The sequence below is a fragment of the Delphinus delphis genome, chromosome 11 (assembly GCF_949987515.2).
Source record: "Delphinus delphis chromosome 11, mDelDel1.2, whole genome shotgun sequence".
NCBI classification, from domain to species: Eukaryota; Metazoa; Chordata; class Mammalia; order Artiodactyla; family Delphinidae; genus Delphinus; species Delphinus delphis.
The window spans coordinates 20,168,321-20,194,124 of NC_082693.1; the positions used below are offsets into that span (position 1 = coordinate 20,168,321).

Below are 25,804 nucleotides of genomic sequence, written 5' to 3' on the forward strand. Positions count from 1 at the left end.
TAACCACAAGGGGAAAAAGAAAGCAAAAGGAAAATGCCTCTCTAGAGTCCTTCATTTCTGAGAGAAGGGTGAATGCTACTCATATTTTATCACTGTCATTTGAGAGACATCTTACCACCAAAAAAGGAGGCCAAATGATAGACCCAGCCATGTTCAGAGCGGAGAATAATACAGCCCAGCAAGGGAGCCAGGAGACCTGGGTTCTATGATCAATTCTCCTATTTATCTATGTGACTTTAAGACTCTCACCTAGAAGCCCTGGACCTCAATTTCCTTCAGTGGGTTTGGAGGAAGGATTATAGGCTATGAAACATGTCCCAGTTCTAAAATTTTATTTCCACAGCCAATTTAAATTCTTGAAGAAAATTTTTACAAAACCCTCCTGAAAGTCTGGGCATTGTAGTTTGTCTCTTTCAGTAGGCAAACATTCAGTATTCTGATAGCTGGTATTGGTTTGCCACTTTTCAATTTTAGAATATTTGAGCCTTATATACATTATCTCATTTTGTCATCTGAGCGGTCCTGCAAAATATATTATCACTGTTTTCTTGACAAGCTAGAAAGAAAGAGAATGAAGGAGACAAAAGATGAAGTGACTTGCTTAGAATGGAGGTGCTACAACCAACACCCAGAAGTATTTGTCCCTATCGCCTCACTTGGAATTAAAACTCACCAGTACAAGCCCATATCTAGAGGCCAGTTACTACGCAGGAAATAGAAACAAGCAGTCACTATGGAGAGAATTTTTTTTAAAACGCCCTGAATTAAGAAAGATTACAAATGGTTCCCATGAACTCAGATAATATATCACATTACTTTACCATGTTGGGTTTTTCCCCCACCATTTAATAATTCACTGTTCTTCAGAAAAGGCAGTCTAAAATAAATTTGTCTGCAGTGGCAAATTTCCTAAAATAAATATTAAACACGACTACTGGAATCTCTGTAGTGTGTTATCAAAATAATGAGATATAAATGCTCCATTTCTATACCACATACCTATTAACAATAAGAAAATATACACATCGTCCCCAGGCCTGAACTGAAATTTATATTTACATTACTCAAGAAAAAGAAAAAGAAAAAAAGGAGTAGAATCTTAGAAGAGTTCAAGTATAAAGGTTACTGTCCACACTCAGTGGTACCATCAGAAACCTTACTCCAAACTGTAGAACAACCAAAATGAACATAACCCAAAGGAAGACCTTGTATTTTTTTCCCAGGGGTTATAACTTTCAGACCTAGTGCCATTCCAGTTGAAAAGTGGTAAAGTTTGAACTTCATCAAAAGGCATACAAAATATTTTTAAAAACCATCAACAAAAAACCCTGCAAATGTAGCTGCAGTACTTGCTGCTCTGCATTTCACCAAATCAAGGAATGAACAACTAACATCCATCTGAAGGTCGCAATTTACAAAATGCAAAAAGTTCATATAACTGACTCATCTAATTCTTGCAAAAATCCTGTAAGTTAAACCCAATTTTACAGGTAAGGAAAGAGAAATTAAGTGGCCTGAGTACAGAAAACCCGGATGATGGCTTTAGATCCTCACTCTCCCATGCTATTTCTGAAGCAGTAATACAAAAGCAGGCAGGGTGTACTATGGGACTAATGGGCAAATATATTTAAGCCATTAAGAACTAGGAGAAGTCTTATAAGAATAATGTATAGAACTTTCCTAGAAAGCCAATTGTTATTGCCCTTCTCCACTTGTATCCAATAGGCAATAAGAACTAACTTGAGAATTTAACATTTTAAAAAAAGACACAAACAGAAAGAAGGGAGAAAGGAAGGACACAGGGAGAGAGGGAGAAACAGAGCAAGGATACATTTCCTAAGCTAGCTAAATATTCTCTTCTCTGGACTAGAGATTGTGATGGCAACAGGCAATTGTACAGCGTAGGTTAAAGAATGAGGTCTTAGGGAATTCCCTGGCGGTCCAATGGCTAGCACTCCAACTCCGCCGAGGGCGGGAGTTCAATCCCTAGTCGGGGAACTAAGACAACGCAAGCCACACAGCGTGGCAATAAATAAATAAATAAATAAAGTGAAGATTGTTTTTTAAAAATGAGGCCTTAAAATAATCTGTAATTGAAATTTAAACAGAAATATTAAGATAAAGAAAACTGTTTAAATTGAAAAACTGATACCTAATCCAAACCTTATTTTTAGTATACACATTAATTTGAATATTCCCCCTTAGTCACCTCACTAGGAAAATTGCTGTTCCTGCCTTAACCCTCCTCAAAAACATGTCAATTCCCGAAGTAATCTGAGTTTACAAATAATCTACAGTAAAATAAAACAGGACTCAACTATTTCCTCTTAATCCAACATTCTTTGTTGGACCTGCTCTTAGTTGTATCCACCCTCCCAACATGATTCCTAGTAGACGAACATTCCAAACAGTTATCAAAAGAAGGGATTCAGACATGGTGATATCTGAGATCCACCCCAAAATGAGAATCATATCATTTGTGAATATTCACTCTGTTACTAAATAACCCTCCAAAATTATGGTCCTTTTACATGTATGATTGTGGAAGTTAGTCATGAAACTCAATGTGTCTGTGTAAATTGTGTGTGTTTCTTAGTGTTCATCTACGGAAGTGATCTGTCTGCAGGTAACTGTACCTGTCTATGAGCGGCTGAACTGGTCTGGAAGAGCCAGAAAGGAAACTCAAATGAAGAAACTCCCTGAAATAAATTTTATTATTATGAAACCTAAAGCAACCTCTGACCAAAATGAAGCAGAAAAAAATAAGTCTACATTTAAAATACTTAACTCTGGAAATACTAAATTACTAAATGAAAAATTAATCTGAAAAACCAAAAGACATACAGATTAGTTTTCCATTTGGACAACTCATTTTAGCTCAGAATTAATGGTTTTGAAAAACTCTGTGCATTTTTCATTATTTGGAAAAAACAGGCACACCAATCTAAAAATGGACACAGCTTTGCATGTCAGTTATAACAGATGAACACAGAAAGACATGAAATCTATTGTGACTATGTAAGGTATAACTACAAACTAATGTAACATATTTAAAATCTATTTTAAACCAAATTTTAAACTTTTGCAGACAAATAAGTGTGATTCTTCAACGAACTGAGCTTAAGAAACCACATACTCATCTCTCTGTTGCTACTATTGCTTAAAAGACTTTGGAGGTCCTGTTTTGTAATCCTCCAATTTATGACTGACCCAAGAAAACAGACCGGCTACTTTGGTTCCACAATTTGCGCTGCCCGCCACTTCCACTCCCCTTTTGACTACCTACCTGTTTTATTCACCAGATTTGGCTCAAATATATCTTTTGACTATGTTGAAATATAAAGACTTTCTTCAAAGTTAGAAAATTTGTCCACTGAGGTTATCAAAAGAGTATGCCTCAGGCTCTATGGCAGCTCCCAAGGAGGCGTTCCTGAAATATTCTAAGCAATTTCAGAATCACTGAAAGAGGTATATACAGCCTTGAAAGTGACTATACTGAATCAGATTCAACACTCCTTTATATAAAAAGTTTTATTTTAAAAAATTGAATTAGTTTCTAGCCATCTGATTTATAAATGTATCTTAATAAGTAAAGATATAAGTAAAATATTCTTAGGCATTCCATTTCATCCAGACATATATGTCAAGGATCAATGGCTTTTCTAAAAAGTTGAAAAAAAATTACCAAAATTAACATGAGGAATTTTTGTGCAGAGCAACTATTTAAACAAACAATAAAAGTTAGACAAAGCAATCAACTTAGTTAAATAAGCCCACTGGGAGGAAATCTCAAATAAAAGTAGAAAGAATATGGCTTGTTAAAACAAGAGCCGATGAGATCCTCTCTCTATGTCAGAAAAGCATCGATTAAAAAGGTGTACCCTCTTTTGTCTACTTCTCTAATACTCAATCTATTCTCTCTCTCTGACAAACTCATATTATACCAGATAACAAAATTATCTAGGTTTTGATGAGTACCATATACTTCTCTGTCCTATTTTGAGGTCTGGCTACTTGGAATTCAACCCATCACATTTGGAACTATATCTAAAACCAGAAGATTTTAATCTACTGCCTTCTCAACATGCAGACATGACTCAAACAACTATGTGAAAGTCAATGAAGAAAAAGAGAATAATATACTGAGCTAGGCAGAAAAGATATTAACCAGATTTTGCATCAAGTCTATACTTCCCCACAGATTTCCAAAGAATATGGATACTACGGAAAGGGCCATTTTATCTGGATGCATAATATCAAACTTGCTGAAGAGAGAAGACAAGAGAAGGATGGTTTACAATATTATCAAGTGGGTATACTTCGATTTTTCAGTGAGATCATTTATCTGAAACAAATTCATCAATAATGTCTAGCAGAATAGATAAATTTCATAAGACTGATTGCAAAGTAAACAGATTACTGATAAAGGTATCATTATCAATAAAAAGACTAATGGCCCTTCAAACTAAGGCTCCCACCTTTCATATGCTTCTAACTCCAAATCTGTTCCAAAAAAGTGTTTCATAATGAAATAAGATGTGGTCATGTGTAAAAGCACTAGATTTGGAGGACACTAAACGAACTGTAGGGTTCTCAAAGTGAACATTCTAAAATAAGTTTACTAGTCACTAACCAAAACGAAATGACTTCAAAGTATTGAAAAACCACCAATAACCCTCGAAAAGAAAAGACATAATTTCAATGAATCCTTTTACCATACTCTGTACCTAAAATTTCCATCACAGCATAACTCTTCAACAAGCTATCATTTAGAGTTTTAAATAATTTGTTTTCTTCACACCTGTGACACATAGGTGTATTTCTAGATTTTCTTCTTTCTGATCCAAGTTATATTTTTTTAAAAGACAATGAATCTGATATGCTATTGCAATTAAGCAGGGGTCATTTCCATTTTGCAAGCAAGATGTCCAAAAGAAAAAGATAAACGTGTCAATTCCTTAAATAAATAAGAGTCATGTTAACTTTAGAACTCAGAACCCCTCTATCCTAGATATGGAAGATAATTTCATGTTAATGATTTGATGTTAATTTCTCACATACATAACAGTTCTTGTCGGTACATGGAACACAGGCTCTTTATAACAAATACCCCACAGATCTTTAATTGGTAGCTAGGAAACATGCTTTTCTTAATCATTGAGTCTCTTTTAAATATTATATTTTTAAATACTCATTTAGGGAAACTAATGAGGAAAGATATGAGAGGGATAAAGAAGGTATGTTGTTTTCAAAATTAAAATTTTCAGGACATCCGTCCAGCAGGCATAAAACAACATAAAACAAATAACTAGATAATCAAACAATGAAAACAAACTAGAAATAATATGAAGGCTTTTTTAGAAACTATTATTGCACATGTGCAATAATTACTTCCATCAAGACTTTTATTATACATTTGTTTTTATGGAATCACAATGCACAAGTGCGTGCTATTGTTTAAACACATTCACCACATACCCTATAACAGAATATGATGACAATATATATTAAGGATAATACAGAAAATGTGGCTAAATGCATCCTGTATTATGTTTCCATAATACAGCATGCAAATGGTCCTGACTAAGCAGACACAGGAGACGGTCGTTAGTGTACACGCTGTGAATGTATATTATGAATAATGCATAAAACTTGGCTAAATCCTAATGAGTCCATTGACATCCTATGGGGTCCAAAGGAAGCTCAGATCCCAAAGCCCTGGCACATTTCTACCCACGAATCATTATAAAAAACCTTGAAAACAAAGGACAATAAACTACATGAATGCACTCTCATTCTAAGTAAAGGTTTTGAAGTAAGCACAAAAATGGGAAGAAACTTTGAAAAGAGAGCTAAAAGTCCATCTTACACCTCACCCCACTTACAGTTTTTCAGAATTATCCATTGCTATTTAAATGGGGCAAAAGCTGCAGTTGAAGGTTTGATGTTATTTCTTTTCTCTGGTTTTCTTCAGGGAGCTGCTATTACAAGGAAGATCTGAGCAATCCCTAAGAAAAGTGACCGAACTCTTAGACCATGGTGGTAGAAAGTCTTCCTGCTTTGAAAGAGTCATGTTTACAAAATGAATTATGGTCCATTAAATAAGGAAACAGATACAATGTGTCTGAAAGCAGTCTTTATGGTAGCAACGCCTTAAAAAATCTAGTTGTTACACAGCTTTTTAAAGAATCAAAAAGAATGCCATGAATATGTTCTTGCAGCACATCGAAAACATTAATGTTTTTTTCAATAGCCATTAAATTACTCTTAAAAACTGAGTCCTTGCAAAGAGAAATCATATGGATATCCCTATACGAGCATGCCCCGAGATGAACACCTATACGAACACGATCAGCCTGATCACTAAGCCAAAATGCGGAGCCGAGCAAGCTGTGCTTGAGATGCACAAATCGAGTATGTGACAGAAGCCTGTGCACCCAAGCCTCTCCTCAGAGTGGGAGTGGGAACGCGAGGACAGCTGCTCCTTCGCAGTGCTCCCAGGGGCCGGTGGGAAATGGGCATTCTGAGAACACATCCCCAGGGTACAGTGCAGACAAGAGGCAAGGGCTGGCCACTTGGGGAAGCAGCAGGCCAAGAAAAACCCTGCACTCTCAGAAAACACGCAAGAGCGAAATGGTGCAGTGGGAGCCAGAGTTAAAGTTCTGGGATGGAGTTCTTGACAATTTGCCCAGCTCCCTGCCATTTTCCCATCCCTTTTCCACGTAAGAGGACTGGGTACAGTCAGGGCAAAGGCAGAAGCTGGAAGCTGCCACGGAACCTAAAGCACGGAAATGCATCAACGCCTCCATCGCTGAATTCTAAAACGCAGGTCATTGACTAGCCCACGTTTGGGCTAAAAATCAGCTCACGGCTTCGCTGTAATGGTAATTTTACCTATAAGGTGTGAGTTGAGGACTCCCTGGAAGACCCCTTCTGTGAAATAATATTGCCGTATTTTTCCATCTCTCACTACCAGCACAGCCCGAAATTCTAACTCTAAACATTTAAGAAAAACAGCCCTTCATAAGTTTCTATTTAAAGTACAATACTCCTGGGTATAGTTAAGTAAGAAAAATTATGATAAATTTCTGTTTGCTTGAAGAACTAGGACAATGGAGGAGACTCGCATGTTTGGGGTAGGTACTGGGCGATTTAAAAATAGGGTAAAAGGTTAAAGATGGGACACGCTGCCATTAGCTCTGCTCTTTCGATTGGACTGACTCTAGCACAGCCAGGGATTCTGTGATGAAGAATTAAGACTTTCGGTGGAGACTTAAAGTTTAAAACTTTCTCAGCACTGTATTATTGTTTGTATTTACACCTGGGTAAGTAAGCACTGTCACTGTTGCTGGAGCATGAAGTATGAAAATCATACAGAAAAATAAGATATCTGCTATAACCACTTCTGCTGTTTTCCTTGTTCTGAAACTTGCCTCCTATCAAGTGCAATAGAACAAAGTTCAGCTCCTGATACAACAATTCCATCAAGTTATTCTGCCTTTGAAAACCATTCTCCACCACGGCTTGTCCTGGTGACGCTTAAGCGACTGACAATTGCTTCCCTCCCCACCCCGCCCATGTTTCTTCACCCCTCCCAGATGCCACCAAAAGAATAACAGAAAGTCTCTCAGTAGCACTTTGCTTCTCAGCAGGAAGCTGTACTGTTTGTGATATCCATTTTGATACAAACCTAAATTAGGCCTCTGGAAATAGGTAATGCATAAAAAGAAGCATTTTGTGTCACCAAATTATTATTATAGGTTACTGTTAACACTTGGAAGATAGAGGTGAGTTCTGTAGCTCCCCACTGAGGTGACTATTTCTCATGAAATCATAGGCCCTACCTCAGAAGATGGTTCAGGTGAGCTTGCAGTAAGGCAAACTATCTGGTTGACCTAGAGGATTCTGATAGCTAGTTTAAGTGGGGAAGCTGAGAGCAATGCCAGTTAAACAAAAGGACCGGCTCAGCATGTCGAGCCAGCAGTCGACTAGCACAAGTTTAACAGCTGACAGAGCTTGGAGATGTAGGGAAACGAGAACGTATCACGATATTTTACTATCAGACAGATTTAAGACTCTTCAAAAGCTCTCCTTGCGAAGACACATAGAGGGGCAAAAGTTCAGAGCAACAACTATTTTTTCAAAAGGTCATTTGTGATAAAACTGTTAACTAGTCCTGTTGAAATAATAAATTAGAATATTGAATATACTGACGTTTCTCTAACCATTTCTTCATATAGTTTTGATGGCAAATAAATTTTGTTTTGGAAATTCCCTGCTCAAAAATTTAAATTGCTGGTCTATAATTAAGATTCTGAGAAATCTAAGAACTTACCCTAAAACTACTCCTGCATTATAATCCTAGCACCAATTCTTGAAAACAGTTATCATTTTACTTCTCCTAATTTAACTTTTGTAATATTTGATTCTCTCTTATTCTTCTCTCTGCATCGCTACATTAAGATAAGCATCGTTCACAATCTTAATAATTATAAACATAACTGAATTCAAGGATCCAAATCGAAGACCACCTTCTATCAACCTGTCTTAGTGAAGGAAGCACAAAGAACATGCATGACATCTTCTCATCTTTCAGCCCAACTCAGATCACTTTCCAGTTAAAAACTGTACAGGAGAGAATCATCACGTCACACCATAACTTGACTTTTCCTTCTTCCTCATGCATTTTTATTCTGTTGGTAAAAATTATCACGTGGGACTGACTTATTAAAACAAACAGACATGACCGAGTTCAAATCTCTTGAGACACAGTAAACACAATGCAAAATGTAATTCCTCCAATTGGAATAACTGGTATTTACTGAATAAATAACTAAATTAGTAAAGCTTCTTCAAAGTGAGTATCATAGGTTTATGATGAAGAGCAACAGAATTATTCTGCCCCTGGTATCAAGGAAAAAGAAAACAGCTAATATGAACAACCAAAGTTTTATAGGAAGTTGAGTAGACTATGGACACCAGCCAAATTTCATAGCTGCAGTTTTTAGCTGAGTCTCTAAATTTGAAGGCAGAGCAAATGTTTCTCTCCCCTTTCCTAGACACAACCCATAAAATGATAGGCTCTTTTTAACGTCTAAGAATGTTGTTTAGGTCTCATCCTAGTCAGCAACGAGATCTTCAGACTGAGAAAATACCTAGTCAATCGCCTTAAGCTGCAGTGTGTAACATTTTAACATCAGAAGTGCTAGAATCACACACTTCAGTTTAAGGCGACCATACAATTCCAGTACAATCTCATTCAAGGAATTCTGACTAGCTAATTCCTTGGCATCCTCGGGATATCTAGATAGCATCTGAATGCCAGATACTGAAATGAAATCTCCTATGTTTCCATTTTCGAAAATAATTCCTCAATTCAAATATTCAACAGCATTACATCCGGTCATAGTCAAAGGACCTTACTGTTGACAAGGCACTTCCTTTAAAGTTTCTGCAGGCTATTTGTCACACACCATACGTACCTGTGCAGTTCATTCCCTGGGAAGTCACTTGCACCGTAGCTTCGCCTTAAAAATATTCCTACACCCATGCTGATTTGGTATCTGTTCAGTTCAAATTTAGATTCATTGGTACCTTTCCATAGTTACATTTCTCGTTCAGTTGCTGTGTCCTCTTATTTATTCTGAAGTTTTCGATGTAAGACAAACAGGAATACCACCTTCTAAAATTACTACTATCCTACCATTCTCTGATGGAACATTAGCAGGAAGCAATATTCTCCAAAGCTATGAAGCATACACTGCCCTAAATTACATTGCAGTCGCTGCCCTGAGCTCACACATTTTTGAATAGAAAGGCTCCCAGGGATCTCTCTGTACTGACGGCATTTACTGCTTTAAAATATTTTTAACCTAGACGCAAGTGCCAGCCTTGCAGTTCCTCATGCTAATCCCAGCTTGGGTGGCTGTTCTTAAGGGAAAGCATTCAAAACATTGTAACAGTACATCAACTTTGACCCTTTTCACTTAAACATGAGACTCTTTTAAAAAGTTTGAATTCCAGAGGGAATCACTGAACTTTGACCTGCTTAAAATTAGTTTTGTTTTAGTGCCTTCATGGTGACTCAGGCCAATTTTCCAGACAGTTAAGACGTTTCTGCCCCTGAAGATTCCAGTTCAAGTCCACAGCTATGTTTGCTGGTCAGAGCAGAACACTTTGTCCCAGGGTTTCAAGCAACAAATTCCCAGATCTCCATCTCTTTGCCAGATGTTGGCATTAGTTGGTATTAACATAGATCTAAATATACACACACACACACACACACACACACACACACACACACACACTACACATAGTCAGAGGACAGGCCTTTTTTTTTTCACTTAGAGCCTTTTAGGAAAGAAAGTTTTCCACTCAAAATTCAGTCATGGAGAAATGTTTATCAGGATTATATAAACATTACTTAATAGCCTAACTCCTACAAGAATAAAACTCCTAACTTTTGGTAAGCAGTACCATGATATAAGCTTTCTGAATCTACTTTTCTTAATGGGGAACACGAAAGCTGCTGGGATTTTATTTTCTAACCTATTATAGATTTTAGAAATTGTCAATGAATAATTATATTGCAAATGAACATTATCACAGTGTTATACTTTCCTTCAATGGAATTTCAAATATGACATTTGCTGTCAAAAATCCATGACAGTTAGTAGGTAAAATAAAGTTACCAAAGAACTCAAGGTGCAGCACATGTTAAGACTGATTTAGTCTCCAAAACTGTTCCCCTTGTTGGGAAAAGGAACAAAAGAGCACCCAATTTCATTAATACAAACTAAGGTGTTTAATATGAAGGAAGTAGCTATTAGTCTGGAACAATTCCTGCATAAATCTTGTGCTTTAAAATTTTTAGAATAGTCAAGGATAAAGGCATTCAGGAAAAGAAAGCCCATTTAGTACCACAAAACCAGAAAAAAAGAAATGTGAACATAGTTTAATCCAGGATAAAAGAATCACTATGACACAAATCAGTCTACACAAACTACATACCATGTTAAACAAGAAGCCTTTATCTCCAAAGGGTGTGTTAGCTATACCGAAAAGTGGTGCAAAAGTGTATACCAGATCTTCAAACACTGGTTTGCATTTACATCTATCCATTTTCAAGCAGCTATAAATGACATTTGATCCCTGTTGATAACACCGAAAGCTGAAAGTCAGAAACTACCTTTGGGCTTCTGCCTAGTCTTATGACCCAAGAGGCAGAACCGTTTGCACTGATTGCAGCCCAGACTTGCAATAGGGCCCACTCTTGCTTTGAGCTCCCCTTAAACCTTGAATCTTTTTATATCTTCTGACAAATGGATCACAACCATGTTTCCAAATATGTTGTGTATGTTGCCTCTAATTTCCAAAGAGGCTCTCTAAATGCTTTAGATTTTTCATAAAGATGGGGATGTCAGGTACAACTAGTGGTCCTTTATCTTACAAGTCCAGCAATTTTTTTCTTAAAGGACCACATGGTAACTATTTTAGTATTATGGGCTGTATGTTATCTGCCACAAACTATTCAACTCTGCTCTTACAGCTTGAAAGTAGTTGTGGATAACAAGTTAATGGATGGGCATGCTTGTGTTCCAATAAAATTTTATTCACTAAACAAGAGTCCTGCCCAGGGGCTATCATTTGCCATCCGCTGCCTCAGAAAGTTGTCCTAAACTCTCTGAGATCTTTGGGCTTCTAATCTTCATTGATCTTACAGGGTCGCAAAAACCAACCATGGCAAAATTATATTTGAATTGTTTCCTCTCCTTCTATTAGACGGCACTAATACCAATTCTAACACTCAGAAAATAAAAGCTACTCAACTAAGTCTCTCTGGCAATCACTTCTTTCACTTCCTACCCATTTAAGAGAGAACACAGTAAAGATGTTCAAACTGGAGGCAAGTGGTGAACATTCTGGACATGTACATTACTAATTCATTTTATTCATAAATTATTTAACACATAAACTTGTGTGAGTTGTACTGAAAGACCACAGATTGTTTTTAAATGAAGAAAATATTTAGAAGTCAATCCAATTATTTTACATTTCAAGCACATGTGACTACTTGCTTTTTTTTACTGATGGTTAAGAAAACAAGCACTAATAGTTCTGAAAACCGGGTCAATTACTTATAGGAAGAGGTCAACTGAAATGAAAATTTCAAGTGCTACCAACTAGTACCTTCAAATGACATGAAAATAAGTATGAATTATGTAAGATGCTAAAGGAAATACACATACTTATAGATCAGACAGTAAATGACAGTATTTAAATAAAATAAAACTGTGCAGAGACATTCCCACGTAAAGACCATTATCTGAAGAATCTGCCAACACAGGATTAGCACTGTAGTTGCTTAATCTTTTAATTGTCTTCCTAATAAAATATGCTGCTAATTGTTTAAGATATTTTGGCCTTGCATTCCAAAAGGCATGTTTGCATTTTTCTTTGCATACGTTGTAAAAACTAATACACAGCGTCATTAAAAAGTAATGTGACTGGTTTTTAAACAAACATACCATGTCATCCAAATGTGCTTTCCCTTCACAGTGGTCACCTCAGAACACCACTCACTCACTCTAAAGCTCAGCCGTTCCTCACAGTATTTCTACCTCCTTCTGAAACTGCTTTCTAAGTCTGTGCCACACACAGGCATACACATTTCTAAATATCCTCAATGGTGACAAATTTCATAATTTGAAAGTCAATTTTAGCCATTTTCATCATTTCAAAGAGACATTTATAGCCAACTCTGGTGAGTAAAAAAAAAAGCATGATGAATCTTGGTATAAAATGCGAATAGAAAGTAATGAGATAGATGTTTTAGTCAGGCTTGCAAATGATTCAAAAGACAGTTCTGAGAGGAAGTTTTCCAAAATGTTTTGGACAAGGGCATCAATGGAATCCGGGTTTTGCTTCTCTGGGTGAAATTTTGAAAAACAACATTAATATGAATGCATAAATTATAATGTGATCATTGTCTTTAAAAATCAAACTCTGTACTTTTCACTCACTCTGCAAATAAAAAATAGAGCAGATATACATATTCATTCTGAAGGTTATTTATGCACGTTCTTAAGCTTCCACTGGGCAAAACTAATAACAGGTTGATTTGCAAAATATTATATATAAGATAAACTGAACTCTTTTGATCTTTCAAAAAAGTACAATTTTTAGAAAGTCTTATTTTCATAGTCAGATATTTACATCCAAACCCATTCTTAGGCTTCTATAAACTTTTCCTCCCCTATGCAGTCAAAACCTGACAAGAGCTCACTGTGGGATTACGTTGAAAAATTGCAAATTTAAACAAGGTGCGATCATATACGTTTTCACACATTATTGTATCATGTTGCACCAGAACACTAATGTATGCACAGTTCCAAAATAGCTTGGTTTATTACTGCACAGCTTTGAAAACTATGAAAATCCCAGTAAGAGTACCTTTCAAAAGCTGCTCCTTCATTATCGCACACAAGTAAAAGCTTGCTTTCACTATTTGTATTTTACAATACGAAAAAATACAGAAATGTCTATGACATTGTCTCATAATTCTGAGGTCTTACTTCTTATTAGACTCTTTGTAGTTATAAAAGTTGTTTCATCAATATGAATATGACAGTGGGACTCAATACTATTTAATCGACTCAATTATGGAACAAGTGTGTTTTTCCTTATGCTGCCCTACTTTCCTTTAAGTTGCATTTGAATTATTGATGACGTTGCAATAAAGAATTTCTTTGTTACACGTAGTTTAGAAGTAAAGAATGGTGTTTCATGGTTAAGGTTTAGATCCACAGTGATAAAATAAACACACTTGTTGTCCTTTCAAAGAAAATCAATAGCATGGTACAAGCTTAAAAGAATGACTTTTCCTTTTTTTTCTATTGTCTTGACAACATGATGTGCTGAAATCATGACTATAAATACAAATATAAATGGAGAAAATGGTAAGCAAAGTACGCTATAGAAAATACCATTCCAGGTCTTTCTGGGTATTGAAAAGATTTATACCTATGATGAATTTAGGTTCTGCTTTTCCTCAAGTATTTCAAGGACCCGTTTAGACTTGTAGCAGGATAAGGCCCTGAAAAATGGAAGAATGAATAGTTTTGGAGACAAGGACAACGTTTCTTATTTAGACTACTCTAATCACTATATAACTGATGCCCTGTTCGTTCCATTTTCCAAACAACAGCCAGAATTATCTTTTCAAAATGCAAATCTGAATCCTTTAATTACTTGCCCTTACTTTTTTGATAAAAACCCAGAACCTCAGCAGCATCTACAAGACGCTACATGACAGGACGCCGGCCTCCTCCTCCAGCCTCATTCCTCATGACTCCTGCCCTTCTTTTCTGTGCCCCAGCCACTCTGGTCTCCTTTGGTTCTTCAATATCCCAACCTTTAACCTACTTCAGAGCTTTGCACAAAGTGTTCTTTCTCCACACTCAACCACAGCTTACTTCTCTTCATATTCCAACCCAAATGTCTCATCCTCCTGAAAGTCCTGCTGTGACTTCTAGAATAAATCAGGCTACGCTATAATATCTCCTTATAGCCCCCTGTATTCATCCTCCATGATATACTCCATAGTACTCATCACTAGCCCTAGAATACAACTTTCATAGCCAACCTAAGTTCAGCAAGTCACCAGAGTAACGGGTGTGTTCCATTCCCTCCGTGAAATACACTATTAGCCAGGGTACCCTCATAGCAAAAAGGCTACTGTAGCGCACCACACACTCCCACTCTAACTGCTTTACTTATCTGCTTGACCCCAGGGCTCTTTATACTGTTTCTATTTGCCACTGTAACTGAGTAAATTCATTAAATATTACATAAGTAATAGAATATGAGGGCAAAAAGGATGCTGTTAGTGACACTAGATTGAATGCTTCTTTAAGGAATAAAGGTAAATTGTTTTTAAAGACCACTAAATTAGGTGTCTAGTAGCTTCATAAAATTGGAATAAAAATTAAAAAAACTAGACTAACTTCTGCACTTGGATTGCTTGCCAAATGCCTTGAAATTCTCCTATCATTTTTAGCAAATCAAAAGTAAAAACCACAGAACATATATTTTGGGTGTGAAGATGACAAGATATGTTACTCAAGAGACCCATCCTTAAAAGCTTCAACTATACATCAATTAATTGGCAAATTGATAAATACTGATAAACAATGGAACACCAATAAACAAACTGACTAAACATTGTTTAAAATCTTAAAATATTTAAGGAAGGATGACATCATTTCTCTAAGACTCTATGCTTTAGCAATTTTTTTTTAATTAACAATCCAGTTGCCAGTCACAATTACACCGAAGTAGAGAATGTCTCTCCAGCATGATTAGCTGATTAACCTCCATCTTTCTCACTAGATTGGAAACTCCATAAGGGCAGGGGCCAAATCTCTTTTACTTACCATGGTAACTCCATTACTCAACATTTGTCATATGTGACAAAGAACAGACTCACAATAAACATATTTTAAATGAATGAATTAAGAGTTAATCATAGTCAAATACAACACTGTATATTTTAAATTGCTATTAAGGTCAATATGCAAATGGTTATAAAGAGAATAAGAAAAAATATGGATGGAATCACCTGAAAACGTCAAGGCACAGTATTCTTTTGAGAGACAGTATATGTCCTTTACTCAGTAATGGTAAGATCATTTGTATGTATATAAAAAAGGAAGCTTGGGCTTCCCTGGTGGCGCAGTGGTTGAGAGTCCGCCTGCTGATGTAGGGGACACGGGTTCGTGCCCCGGTCCGGGAAAATCCCACATGCCGCAGAGTGGCTGGGCCCGCGAGCCATGGCCGCTGAGCCTGTGCGTCCGGAGCCTGTGCTCCTCAACGGGAGAGGCCACAACAGTGAGAGGCCCGCCAACCGCCAAAAAAAAAAAAAAAAAAAAAAAAAAGGAAGCTTAATTCTTTATTATTTTTAAAAATAGCACTCTCTAGCATAATGAGGTTTCTGCCTTTTAACTTATGAACTATATTTTTAAATTATATGATTAGGCTTACTTAGGAATCCAACCATGATTACCATATCCTTATTAAGATTTCTATATACTGGTTCCAAATCTGGCTACCTTTTAATTTAATCTATAATGAAAAGTAGTAATAATGCTACCTGAAATGTATTTATCCCCCTTCCTTCCAAGAAATTCAAAGCAACCAACACTTGTGAGCAGTGTTAAATATAAAAATGAAAACACAACTGAAATGAACTTTTATTAACAAAATAAAAGATGTTAATAAGGAAGCCAAGCTATCTAAAGTTCAGGCACAAGATAAATCTGGAATAATTCTTTAAAGCCAGGCTGAGTTTTGCTATAAAAATACTTATAAACATTTAAAATTCCAAAAGGACATGAAGGAACTTACTACATTTAGGAAAGGTTTTGCCTTTTCAGGTTCTCTACTGCTGAGAGACACAAATAAAGATATCTTTTAATTGTTGCATGCAACATTTATAAATTCATGAATCCAAGGAAAAATAAGCAGTGAGAGAACATTCAAAAGCATTCTGGCATATTAGGCAGGATATGGCTCGTAAATTAGAGCCAGATATACAGAGGGGTAATGGTGTCAGTGTGGCCCCAACCTTTTAGTTAATTATGAGGAATTGCTAAACAGAAGGAAATGCTAAGTCATTATGATGCTGGCTAGTGCAAACACACAAACACACACACACACATTCCTTTCATGATTTTTAAAATATCTTAAAGTACCACAACTGTGTTCTAAAACCTTATTTATTTCTTAATACCTGTAGTTCATACTATCACATTTAAATAGTTGCGTAGGTCAAACTCATAAAAATTGTCAAAGTTTGACACCAGTACACTTTCTCCCCTATTAAGTATATAACTTATGCTCTAGAAAACTAGCTCAAAGAGTCTTCAAGGTGGGTTCAAAAAAAAAAAAAAAAAAATCCACTGGCATGCTAAAAGAGAATATTACAATTTTTATTTATATTTCCTATTCTATAGATATCCTTTATTCCCTCTTTATCTCAGGCCTTTTAATTTCTACTTTTGCATGTTTACTGTTAGTAAAGTAATATTTTCTTTTTTTTATTGATGGTGTATATACATTGTCAAAAAAAAGTTAGGAGAACACTGACTTAGATGCCCATCTGGGAACCTGAAAAACCTAGGCCTATACTCTTGTCCACATACTGGGCAAGAATTCCTCCTGCTTTATAAATACACAAAGACACCATTACCACCACCATATGTCTATGTCCAGTCAGCTGTCCTACCTCCAATTAAAATGTCCCTTGGTCTCACTCCATAAAGACATTTTCTCCAAAGCTGGAAGTTCAAGATGATCCACGTATTCCTTTTTTTCATCTAACTATTAATAGATTGCCACAGGGGCCTGCATTTCACAACTGGAAGAACTTAATGTTAATGCCATTCTCTCTCTTTTGTTTTACCATTTTGTCACACATTGTGGCTTGTGGACTACACTGTCTAATTTTTAGATAAATTAACCCTCATAAAGCAGAGAAGTGGTTTTAAAATATGTCCTACAAAACAAAACAAAAACCTAGGAATTTTCAAAGTAGTACTAATAATGCAAATACAAGTGAACATGGGAAAATGGCACAACTGTATCTTTTAGACCAACTGCTAGCTCTTTGTCAGCCACATTTCAAGAAAAATCTATGAGAATTCAAAAAAATAGAGAGTCTCGGGAAGGCTGTGTTTCCTGGATACTGCAGTGTGCTACCTAGCAGCGCTCATTTCCTAGCTACCAAGAGTGCTGGCTGCTGAAGACTCACATCTAAGGCCTTTCTCAAGAACTGCCCTCATCCAAAGTTCCGCCGGCTCCCCAGGGATGGCCCACATCCAGCACCAATGTATGGTTACAAAGACCTGGGCCCCTTGTCTCAGTTCAGGACATCTCCAAGGAGCTATCCAGTTCCAGAGCTCCTCATAGGTTAGCTGAAGCCCCAGCTGCATCATAGTCAACTTCTCCTCAGGCGCATCCTGCTTCTCTGAGCCCCTCACAGGTGCTGTCGCCAAGAACCCTCCCAATAAATCCAATGCATGCAAATCTACACGTCAGAGTTGGTTTCCAGGGAACTCTGATGTAATACCACTGTTACTTCAACTATTATTTAAACTGAACCTTGCTCTCAGAGTTTACTGTGCCCTGAATATTAGCTCAAGTATAACACATGTACATAAATTATGAATATGTGTCTGTGCATGCACATTCTACAGGATTGTGCGCTCTAAAAATTCTGCTGATAGGGTACCCCTAAAGTATTAACATGTCACCAAACATGCATTTTAACTGCTGACTTAAGGAGCCAGTTTTGCATTTTCCGGCTAATGTGTCATTAGTTCATTCACAGGCAAAGCAGACCGTATGTTACTGCACATCATAAGGTTCCCCATGGCCTAAAAGACAGAATTTGGGGCATTTGGTCTATAATAAAAAGACCACCTTGATTCTGACCGCTGCCAACATCACAGCCTCATCTCAGCTGATTCCTATCATGTACTTTATGTTCTACCAACACCAAACTCTCTGTAATTTCACAAACACGCCACACTATTTTTCACCTTCTTGCCTTTTTACTCACGTTGTCCTGTCTGCTTGGAATACCCTCCTCCCTTCTCAAAGCACCACCCTCTTCCTTTCTTAGCTTAACTCAGAGCCTTTCCAAGGGCAGGTTGGCGGAAGCAGAGTGCCCAAGTACAGGCAATAAGGGAGCACAATGTCTGCAGAAATTTTAAGAAGCACAATATAAATGACTAAAAGTCAGTGGTCTTTTTATTATCTAATTCTAAGACTAACTCTAAATTATGTCAGTGATAAAATGATCCTTCCAACCACAGCGGACTGCCCCCAAGGCCCACCCTGGATATGTCACTCCACCTTTTTCAGCCTAACTCAGAAATTCCAGTAAACATTGGGCACTTCTAGTAAAACCTGTAAGTTTGAACATAAGCCATTATTAACTCCAGGAAAACCAAACAAGTTGTATAAAAAGTAAAAGTAATCAATATATAATATTCTCAGTGATAAACAACATTTTAAAGAGTCAAAGTAACTGTGTGCTTTTTGGGGTATTTTTTGGTTTTTTATTTATTTTGGTTTTTTGATTTTTTTTGGCCTCGGGGCTTGCGGGATCTTAGCTCCTGGACCAGGGATCGAACCCAGGCCCCCTCAGTGAAAACGCCTAGTGCTAACCACTGGACTGTCAGGGAATTCCCGTAACTGTGTTTACTGAACTGATTTAACCCTAAAAAAGGGGGGAGACGAAAGTCTATTGGGACAATGGGAAAAGGAGTATGTGTGGTTTTAGGAAGCAGGGGTGGGGGAAGAGTAGAATAACAAAGCCAAATAATAGGAGGTTAATCAATAACTAACATTTTTTGAAAAATAAGGAGTAAACATTTTATTTAGAAATACAGAGTTGGAAGTAATAGGAATGGAGTGGCATGATCGTCAGTAAGACAGGAGTGCTATTCTGTTATGTAGCTTTGAATTTTATACGATATACATACTTTATTTTAGTATGTATTTAATTGATTGATAAAATACTCAGCTCATACATCAATTCACTTAGAAAATCTTCCCCCAACCTCTCTTCTGTGCTCTCAAAATACTCTATCGCTCTACCTATCACACTGATATATAATTACCAGTTTATGTTACTAGCTTCCCTATCAAATAGAGGTTTGTGCAGACAAGAAGCAGGATTTACTTATATCTGTATCCCCCTGGCAGAAATGATACATAAATTTAAATCCGACTCTGAACTCAATAATTTTTTTGATCTCCAAGTAGACAAAAGTAGTAATAAGATACAGGTTTCTGATTTCAAACAATAACATTTATGACCATAAAATGTCATCACATGGTGGAGCTCATTATGGCCAAGGATTGTTTCATAGACTTTGTACTCCTTCTCTCATTAATCCCACACAACTGCTTTATGAAGTACATCTAATTATCCCCATTCTGCAGATGAGGAAGCGCACACTGAGAGAGGTTAAGTAGGCTGCCATGCTAACGACGTAAATGATGATCCAAAAGAGGAGTATAACATTGAACTACAGCATCCACATCCCTAGGCAAACTCACAGTATCCCTCAACGGATAAGGCATATTCACGACATGCTTACGATACAGTACAGTATACAGTTAAAGCCTTGAAAGTGGTTATAGGTATACATATCATAAGATCAGAAGGAGAGATCTTCAGTCAGTATATTCTGTGGGGATGCTGTGGAAAAGCAAAATTTAATGTGGAAATTAAGGAATGGGTAGGGTTTCAGAAAATCTATATGAAGGGATGATATATACAGAAGGAAAGCATAGAAACGTGAGAGCAAATACATATGCGTAGACGGGAGGGACTGTAAGTTTTGTATCAAATCTCTCTGCTTGAATACTCAAGAGCAGGTACAGATCCAGCCAGCAGGATCCCTCGGAGGTGTATGGACTTATGCATCTCTTTTCTAAACCTATGGAACATGGAAACAATGGGTAATTCCCAGGTGGAATATTCCATTAGGTTGGTGGAGGGGGAATGGCCGGGGGGCAGTTACAAAGCACCTGAAACTGGGCAATTTCCCCTCCAAGTGTGCTTGTGAAACCTTTCCTTTTGTCTCCATCTCAAACACAACTGCTAAAGTCCAAAATCCAAGCCACTATCTTTCTCTTGCGTGAGTCGCTACAATAGCTTTCTTACTAGCTTACCAAATCCATTCCTTCCTCTCTTAAATTTGGTCTACATGCTCTAGCCACAAATTTTATTAGTCTTTTGCTTAAAACTATTCAATAGGTTTCTTATCAGCCTCATTAAGAAGACTCACCTTTACAGCCCCATCCATGTCCATTTCCCAGTCACTTTGCTCCAGCCATGCTGGCCTTCTAATTCCAGGAACACATCCTTCTCCCTCTCTCTTTGGAGCTTTGGCACATGCTATTCCCTATGTCCTCTTGACGTCATTAACCATCCTTCAAACGTGACTTCCTCATGGCATCCTCCTCTGACTGTCCTGCCAAAATATCAGATACTTGTCCTCTATGTTGTATATAATTTTGTGAAATATAGTTCCACAATTTGCCATCAGAAATGCAGCTGATTATCTGATTAAAATTTATTTACCCCAATAGAATTTAAATCCTTGCATGCAAGGTGTGTGCCTGTTCCACACATCACAGACTCCCTAGCAGTTAATGTGGCATCTGGCTCATAGTAGGTGCTCAACAAATATTTGTTGATTACTGAATGAATGAAGGGACAAAATCAAAAGAGAAAGTTGAAAGAGAGAGTCAAGTGGATTGGGAACCAAGGAAAGTCAAATGATGAGGAGGTTTGAAGCAGATGGAAAAGCAACTCCGGAAGAATTCCCTGTCAGACAGGGTTCAAATGCGAGCAATGGCTTTTAGTGCAACGCCCGTGGAAGGCCCCTGGCATGAGCATTGTGAGAGGAGTTGACAAGGCTCACATGTCACAGACAGCTTGAGAGTCATCTGGGAAACTGTGCTCAGCATGAATCCTGATCAGAAGCAAACTGTTCTCAAAAGGAAGGTTTCAAATACGAGCCTGAAAAGGTAGAAGAGTTGGAGAAGATGGTAAGGCCCTTAAAAAACAGACGTAAGGGTCTGGGTCCCATCTGTGTGTAGTATTCAGGCACCGTGAACGTTTAAGAAAGGGACAACATAACCTAAATAGCACGTTAGGAAGATTGACCTGACAATTGTACAGAGTACAGATTGTAGGGAGAGATCCCACTTTGGGGAACTTTGCAAAAGTTCAGAAATAAGCTGAAAAGAGCCTGTCCTAGAGTGACAGAAGTACATATATAAAGGAAGGGGGGAAACACAAGCATAATTTTGAGGGATGACTCAGCAGGACTTAAAATCTACTTCCTATATTACAATGGGTAAGGGCCCAAGCCTCAGAATCAGACCACTCTGGGCTCGAGTCTCAGCTCCACTGCTTTGGGCCAGCTCAGTTTCCTTATCTGTATAATGGAGCAACATCTGTATCTACGTCCGAGAATTCCTGAGAAGAGTCAATAAAAATAAAAATAAGCTGTTTGGCACAACGCCTAGCAACAGTAAACTATCAGTCAACATCAAGTGCTACTTCAAGCTAGACAGGCAAAGGGGCACAATAATGGCATGCCAAGGAACTTACTTTGGGGGGGCTTGTCTTCATGTCACAGGAAGATAGTCGCCGATATGGTAAAGATTTAACTCCTGTCCTGGCTTCTGCCTGATCTTCTTTATAACACATTCGCCTTTCTGGCTTCTGATTTGAATGCATGCCAAACACAAGCTCTGCCGACTCTTTCAGGGACCTTATTCTTCAAGCTGCTTGAGCCATTTCTAAACTTAAGCTTTTAACATTTCTTTCCAACTTGCCCTCTTCCTCTAATGCCGCCCCCTAGAAGCAATCCTGGATACTAGGAGACAAAAACCCTCCGTGGCTAAATACACCGCTTCTCTCCTCCTGAGAAATGTCAGAAAGATTATGTTGAAAGCAAGTGCAATGTTAAACTCGGTTTTTAAGAGTTAACGGAGAATGATTTTTTTTTTTTCCTCCAAGGATGGGTAATAGCATCAGATTCTGAAATTAAGCACAGCAGGAAGAAAAAGCCTGCATAGATTTCACAGAGTATCACAGGCCTCTGCAATAAAGCACTTAAAAATGCCTTGTATTGCTAATTCTTTACACAATCTCCTTTTATTTCCAAAGCAGTATGCGGGGCTTGAGCCACAAGACGCGCATTGATGTTAACATTACACCGTTTGAATTAGAGCCATTTTTCTACTGAAACTCCAGTTAGGTTTAGAATTACTTTTCACCGTTTTTTCCCCAATACATTTTCCAGCCTGACTTTCGAGATCAAACGAATGGTTGCCTCTTCAAACAATGCTGAACCCACCTTTGCAGTCATTACCTTAGCAAGCATCCTTCCTCTCAAGATTACAATAACCAGGCTTTGAGTTATATGGAAAATATGCCTACTAAAGGTCACTGGATCACAGGTCACTCTGGGAATTCTAAGTGAAGGAAGGCAACTCTCTTCATCTGCCTCCAATTTCCCACCTCCCCTGCCCCCAGCCCCAGTCAATACGCTTCATTCACAGATTGAACTCTGCAGCAAATACTTATTCAATAGCTAATATCGGCAAGCCACTGTGCGAGGCATTACCGTGGACTTTCGACAACAGTAAAATGAAAGTGACGTGAACAGCAAAGCACTGCTTGGTGACAGGCAAACAATCCGACGGACAGCCTACTGAACTCCAAACAGACTAAGAACTTCCAGTTTTATGAAGATTTGCTATTTTCACGATCACCAAGCTACTGGTTAGCATTTGTAAAGATTTTTTTTTCTCTCTTTTTACAAGACATGTTTGTATCGTTTAAAAGCTTTCTTTTCCAGTCCGTGTAGAAACCCGGTCATTTATTCAATAAATATTTATTAAGTACCATGATCATTTGGAGAACAAAACAGACTCAGTCCCTATCCTCATGTAGTAATTGCTGCTTCCAAGATAATACACACAAACAGCAGCCTGCTGATTCGATCCCATACAAACCTCAGGTTTGTTTCTGCGTTGTTTATCTGTGTGTATGAGGGCACTCTCCTGTAAGGACCAGATTAGTCTAATTACAACCTTGTCCTCGTCTGATCTCACTAGGATTCCTTTCCAGCACACTCCTTCTCGATTTCTTTAACCACAATAATCATAATCAAGCTATTCTAATCTGTTCTCCACATATTGCTCTCTCCCTCCATCTGTTTTTATTCACTCGTTAAGCAAAGGTCTTTCCGCACCTACTATGTTCCAGACACTGTTCTGAACATTTGGGATACAGAACTGAAAAAAATAAATCAACCCCTGGTCTTCAGTTTACTTAACCACCTGTCCTTGAAAAGAAAGATCTTTTCAAGCCTGGAATGCACAGAACTGCCACCCTGCCCCTGCCCCAACCCACTCTGTGTTAGGTCCCCTCACTCTGGACCTTAAGCATGCTACTGTTCTATATACTCAAATGTACTTAGGTTCTTTAAATTTTATTTCAAAACTCCTAACACCAAATCACCAAAAAACTCTTTCTAGCAATCCAGCAATCACCTGTGCTTTATCTTGGCCCTGCCACTACTCTCTGAGCATCTTACTTGATCTCCGTATGCCATATATATAACTCACTACCAAACTAAATCAATAAAAGGTTTTTTATGACTGGTTCTCAAACTTTTATGTGCAAAAGAATCGCCAGTCATGCTTGTTAAAAATTCAGGGTTACAGGGCTTCAACCACAGAGGTTCAGGTTCCCTACATCTGAGGGGGAGCCAGAAAGGTAGATTTTCAAAAACATCCCAAGTGGTTTTCAGCGAGGTGACAGGGTGATCACCTTTGAGACACTGTTCTATTAAATTCCTTTGATATCAGTTTTTATGTAGTCAGAAACTCTGCTTCAAATCAGAAAATATTTCCTGTTAAGTACAGCTTAAGCAACATCTAACTGTGTGTTCAGTAAATACTCATTTGGTTAATAAATGGATCAGTGGGTACCTGATAATAGTAAGTGACTTTTAGAAATTACAGCTCAAGGGCTTCCCTGGTGGCGCAGTGGTTGAGCGTCCGCCTGCCGATGCAGGGGACAAGGGTTCTTGCCCCGGTCCGAGAAGATCCCACATGCTGCGGAGCCACTGGGCCCGTGAGCCATGACCGCTGAGCCTGCGCGTCCGGAGCCTGTGCTCCGCAACGGGAGAGGCCACGGCAGTGAGAGGTCCGCGTACCACAAAAAAAAAAAAAAAAAAAAAAAAAGAAATTACAGCTCAAGCATCACTTCCAGTGACCACTTCTCACCTGCTCCTAAGTATCCCTGTGGTAGGTAGGCAGGCATTAGTGCTCCCATTTCATGGATGGGAACCCCACACCAGTATCTTGGCCGCAGCAGGATGAAAGAATACATGTGGTTGAGTCAAAAAGACTGAAATCCAGGCAGTGATTCTCCTGTTCACTAACTGAGGAAAATGAGTGAGTACCTGACCCCCTGGAGTTTGTCTGGCCATCTGTGAAAAGGGGATAATTGCCACCTAATCTGTGGGCTGTGAGGATTAAAGGGGATTATCCATGTAAAGCACCTAGCACGTGCCTGGAACATGGTCGAGGCTCAACCACTGTTAGTTTCCCCACCTCCCCATCGTGCAGGGCTGCCTTGAATAGGAATGAAGCTCAGTTGGCAAGACAAGTTGGCTCAGCAATCATTGATTCTGTGGCTGCCCTGTTCCAGGTACTGTGATTGTGCTGGAAACACAACACCGTGCCCTCAAGGAGCTTACCTTCCAAATGTCTGTCACCTACGGCTACCCCTTTCGAACCAGGCAGCAGAGTACTTAGAGAACTCTCCAGTTCTCACTTCCTCTGGTGAAGTTAACTCAATGCACAATGCTGATGGTGCCAGAAGGAGAAAGACCTTGTGGGAACAGAAGGGTTAAGAAAAGCCCAGTAAGCAGTGACAGGGGAAGGGAGGCACATTTGCGGGGCTGAGGAGGTCCCTAGAAATAAAGAGTGAGCCCATTAACTTTCTTTACAAACTTAGAGATTGGTTTGGTTGGTTGGTTCGTGTGCATTAAAACTGTCACTTTACTTCCTGTAAAGTGTACATTTACTTAATGTAGAAAAGGCACTACTATTCTGCTAGTAGTAAAGGTACGGTGGAGAGGAGGCTGAGAAAGTGAAGTATGGAGAGTCAAGACAGAGTTATAAGAAATGGTATGCACTT

General features: G+C 38.2%; 1 protein-coding gene across 8 annotated transcripts in view; it reads right to left on the reverse strand.

Moving 5' to 3' along the window:
- Positions 1 to 25,804, reverse strand: part of SOX5 (SRY-box transcription factor 5) — a 989,998-nt gene that overhangs the window by 956,079 nt on the left and 8,115 nt on the right. For 2 of the 8 annotated variants that reach the window (XM_060024447.2, XM_060024444.2), the window contains exon 1: positions 9,483 to 10,735. The exons of 5 other annotated variants lie outside the window; for them this stretch is intronic. The gene's annotated coding sequence lies outside the window, so the exon portion shown is untranslated. Of the gene's footprint in view, positions 1 to 9,482; positions 10,736 to 20,861; positions 21,379 to 25,804 lie in introns of those variants that run through there. One more of the 8 variants, XM_060024446.2, reaches the window with a different exon arrangement.